At 43.6% G+C, this 4,574-nt stretch overlaps 1 protein-coding gene across 1 annotated transcript in view; it reads left to right on the top strand.

The window, feature by feature from the left end:
* N4BP2 (NEDD4 binding protein 2) overlaps window positions 1-4,574 on the top strand; it is a 107,750-nt gene that overhangs the window by 5,967 nt on the left and 97,209 nt on the right. The gene's annotated exons all lie outside the window — the stretch shown is intronic.

Here is a 4,574-nt window from a genome sequence, read left to right as displayed (position 1 = left end):
CTCTTATTGCCCAGGTTGGAGTGCAGTGGCATGATCTCGGCTCACTGCAACCTCCGCCTACCGCGTTCAAGTGATTCTCCTGCCTCAGCCTCCCAAGTAGCTGGGATTACAGGCGCCTGCCACCATGCTTGGCTAATTCTTGTATGTTTGGTAGAGACGGGGTTTCGCCATGTTGGCCAGGGTGGTCTGGAACTCCGGACTTTGGGTGATCCACCCACCTTGGCCTCCCAAAGTGCTGGGATTACAGGTGTGAACCACCAGGCCTGGCCATTAGTGTCGTTTTTTTCTTGAAAATATTTTCATTAATTTGCTGCTTTATTTATTTATTTTTTTGTTTTGTTTTTGCTGCTTTATTTTTTGGTTACTTTTTTTTTTTTGAGATGGAGTCTCGCTCTGTCACCCAGGTTGGAGTACAGTGGTGCAATCTTGGCTTGCTGCAGTCTCCGCCTTCCGGGTTCAAGCGATTCTCCTGCCTCACCCTCCTGAGTAGCCGGGACTACAGGTACCCACCACCACGCCTGGCTAATTTTCTGTATTTTTAGTAGAGACGGGATTTCACCGTGTTAGCCAGGATAGCCTAGATCTCCTGACCTTGTGATCCTCCTCTCTTTAGTATCTCTTTAATCTGTTCCTTTTCCCTATCCTCACTGCTGCACTCCTACTCCATGGTTAGTATCATCTCTCACCTGGGTTGTTGCAGGAGCTTCCTAACAGCTCATCTCTGCTTTCAGTCTTCCAGTTCATTTTTCCCACTGTAGCTAGAGTAATCTGTCTAACACATTTGAGCATGTAACTCCTCTGCTTAAAACTTTTTTTGTGACTTTTCATGGCCTTCAGGGTAACTTCTGAACTTCTTTTGTGTGTGTGTGTGTGTGTGTGTGTGACTTCTGAACTTCTTCACTTGGTTTTCAGGATCCTTATCTCATGATTTGGATCCTTACTGACACTTGGCTATCAGTGTGCTAGCCCTATTAAGTTCCTCGTATTTCTCCCTGAAGGGATCAGAGTTCTTAAATCTATGCTTGACTACAGAAGCTTCTATCTGTCTGGAATACCTTTCCTAGTTTACTCCTTACCCTCACTTTTGTTTTGTTAAGTCAGGCTTGTCTTTCAGGTCTCAGCCTAGGTGGTAGCTATAGGAGAAAACCCTCGGATACTTCAAGTCGGGGTTACATGGGCCTCCTCTTTGTGTCCTTAGCACTCCATGTTCTTTTATTGTGATTGCTTGCTTGTTTGTCATCTCACCACATAGCGGTAAATGGACTGTCTTAAAAAAATGATGTGATTTGCATGGAGTGTACTGAAAGAGAATGAAATAGTAATTTTGGGGTTTATCTAATAGGGAGAGGAAAGGGACATTATATTTGATAGATGAAAGTTTTCTAAGCCAGAGAAGGCATACCAGGCTCTTTGATAGCCTGAATGAAAAATATCCTTTGATGTCTAATTTTTATCAATTCAGATTCTCTATTTTATTAGGAACTTTTTGGAGTTCAAGTGACAGAAATACAGCTTGGAGTAGCCTGTAGGAGAACTTTATTGGTTCATATAACCATATAATAGACATTGTATGGATAGAGATGGCTATGAAGAGCTAGGGTGGGAACTTTCCCATAGTTGGGACCTTTCCATACTTATACTCTGTGCATACTGCCTTCATTCCTTTTACTGCAAATATGTTTCTTCAGATGGGAAACCTGGTTCCTGGCAGCACAGGGGTATCAACTAGAACCTTGACCAAATCTAGCGTTTAAGGGGATGAAATACTATGCTTAGTTCATTGTAGGTTGTGTGATATGCTCACTTACACGGCAAGGAATCTGTTAGCAAAAAGCAGAGCAGACCTTGAGTAGAGGAGGGGATGGAGTTCTGAGCGGACATAAAGAATATCCACTTTAATTCTTTATAATTTTATTGATTTATTTATTTTTAATTTTAATTAATTAATTTATTTATTTGAGATGGCGTTTTGCTCTCGTTGTCCAGGCTAGAGTGCAATGGCATGATCTCGGCTTACTACAATCTCCGCCTCTTGGGTTCAAGTGATTCTCCTGTCTCAGCCTCCCGAGTAGCTGGGATTACAGGTGTGCATCACCACACCCAGCTAATTTTTTGTCTTTTTAGTAGAGACAGGGTTTCACCATGTTGGCCAGGTTGGTCTCAAACTCCTGACCTCAGATGATTCTCCCGCGTTGGCCTCTCGAAGTGCTGGGATTACAGGTGTGAGCCACCATGCTGGCCAATTTTATTTATTTATTTAGAGAGATGGGGTCTCACTATGTTGCCTAGGCTGGTCTCGAACTCCTGAGCTCAAGTGATCCTCCTGCCTCAGCCTCCCAAGATGCTGGGACCACGCATGAACCACCGTGCCTGGCCTCATCCACTGTAATTCTTAACCACCTTTCTGATTATGAATTTATTTTCATTGATACTTTATTTGTGGTAAAGAGATGCCCTGTAATATGCACCTGTGTATTCCAAGTACTAAAATGCTAAGTCCAACATTTTAAAGAAGTTGGCCTTTTGGCTTATGCTAGCTTATAACAAGTATTTATTTATTTATTTTTTTGAGACAGAGTCTTGCTCTGTCGCCCAGGCTGTAGTGCAGTGGTGTTGATCTTGACTCACTGCCACCTCTGCCTCTTGGGTTCAAGCGATTCTTCTGCCTCAGCCTCCCGAGTAGCTGGGACTACAAGCACGCGCCACTATGCCCAGCTAATTTTTGCATTTTTAGTAGAGACGGGGTTTTGCCATGTTGGTCAGGCTGGTCTCAAACTCCTGACCTTGTGATCCTCCCGCCTCAGCCTCCCAAAGTGCTGGAGTTACAGGCGTAAGCCACCATGTCTGGCATTAACAAGTATTTATTGAGCTCTTGTTTGCGAAATAAAACACTTATCTGCAAGATACTTGCAGACTAGTAGTCTCAACAAGTAAATACAAAGGTGCTAAGATAGACAGATGTCTAGGGTGCACTGGGAGCTGTGGCTAAATCATACTTTGAGATAGTGGGAAACTTTCCTAAAGGAAAGTAAATTGAACCAAGAAATATGGGTTGGGTGTGATGGGGTAGAGATGGAGTCTCGCTCTGTCGCCCAGGCTGGAGTGCAATGGCGTGATCTCGGCTCACTGCAACCTCTGCCTCCCGGGTTCAAGCGATTCTCCTGCCTCAGCCTCCTGAGTAGCCAGGATTACAGGTATGCACCACCACACTGGCTAATTTTTGTATTTTTAGTAGAGATGGGGCTTTACCATGTTGCCCAGACTGGTCTCGAACTCCTGACCTCCTGATCCACCCGCCTCAGCCTCCCAAAGTGGATTATAAGGGTGAGCACTGTGCCTGGCTGGGGTTAGAGGGACTTTCAGGCGGCGCATGTATAAGGCACAGAGCTGTGCAATGGGCTACCTTGTGTGGGAAACAAATAACTAGATACAGGTGGATTAAAGCGTACCTGACGAGAAGTAGAAGAGGAGGCCAAAGGTAGATAAGGGATCACGTCATAGAGGTCCTTGAATGCTTTATCTCAGAGTTGGAACTTGATCTTGAAAGCTATAGAGAGTCACTGAAGGAAATTTAAGCTGGACCTCTCAGGTTTGAAGTGCCCATGCAATATTCAAGTGGATATGTCTGTCAAGCGGTTAACTATATTGGCGTATGGGAGAAAATTATTGACTGGAGTCACAACTGTAGGTATTGAAACCATGGGTTTGAATGGACCTAGAAGAGGTGAATTGAACAAAAGATTAGGAACAGAACCTTAGCGAGCAATGGCACTGAAAAAAGTGAGCAGAAGGCAGGAAATCCATGACAGAGACCAAGAAGGGCCAGCCAGAAAAAAACCAGTAAGTGCTGCTTGGGGTGGATTTTATGGGGTCAAGGAGTCAACAGAAAAAAGTTGAAACAACAAAATAAACTACTTTCATTTTAAGAAACTGAAACTGTGTAGGAAATAATAGGAGTTTGGTTAGTCTGATCATTATCAATTCTGTGTGCATGGAGAAAATAAAATTTCTAGACAGTTCTTCCAATGCAGGGATTTGAATTTTTTTAGAATTTTTAAGGACAGGTAGGAGCGGATGGAGGCTCTTTTGGCGGTGTTTGGGAGGTAAGAAGTGGGTGACTCGGGGCATGGATATGATACATACACAGTCACTGGGGAGTACAAGTACCTAGTAGACTATTTTGCACATAGTTTCTGGACCTATAAAGATCTAGTAAAGCATTTTTTTTTTTTTTTGATACAGAGTCTCGATCTTTCGCCAGGCCGGAGTGCAGTGGCGTGATCTTGGCTCACTGCAACCTCTGCCTCCTGGGTTCAAGCGATTCTCCTGCCTCAGTCTCCTGAGTAGCTGGGACTACAGGCGCACACCACCACACCCAGCTAATTTTTGTATTTTTAGTAGAGATGGGATTTCACCACGTTGGCCAGGATGGTCTCAATCCCTTGACCTTGTGATCTGCCCACCTTTTTTTTCAGGGGACCCAGAGTTAATTACTGATTATATCGTCGTAATTAAATTTAGTTCATTTCTCAGGATTTCTATTTGTGATTTTATTTTCTGTTTTTTTTTTTTTT

The sequence above is a fragment of the Colobus angolensis genome, unplaced genomic scaffold, assembly GCF_000951035.1.
Source record: "Colobus angolensis palliatus isolate OR3802 unplaced genomic scaffold, Cang.pa_1.0 Scaffold29, whole genome shotgun sequence".
Taxonomy (NCBI): Eukaryota; Metazoa; Chordata; class Mammalia; order Primates; family Cercopithecidae; genus Colobus; species Colobus angolensis.
The sequence above is the reverse complement of the archived record's forward strand: the minus strand, read 5'-3'. Positions and strand labels throughout refer to the sequence as shown.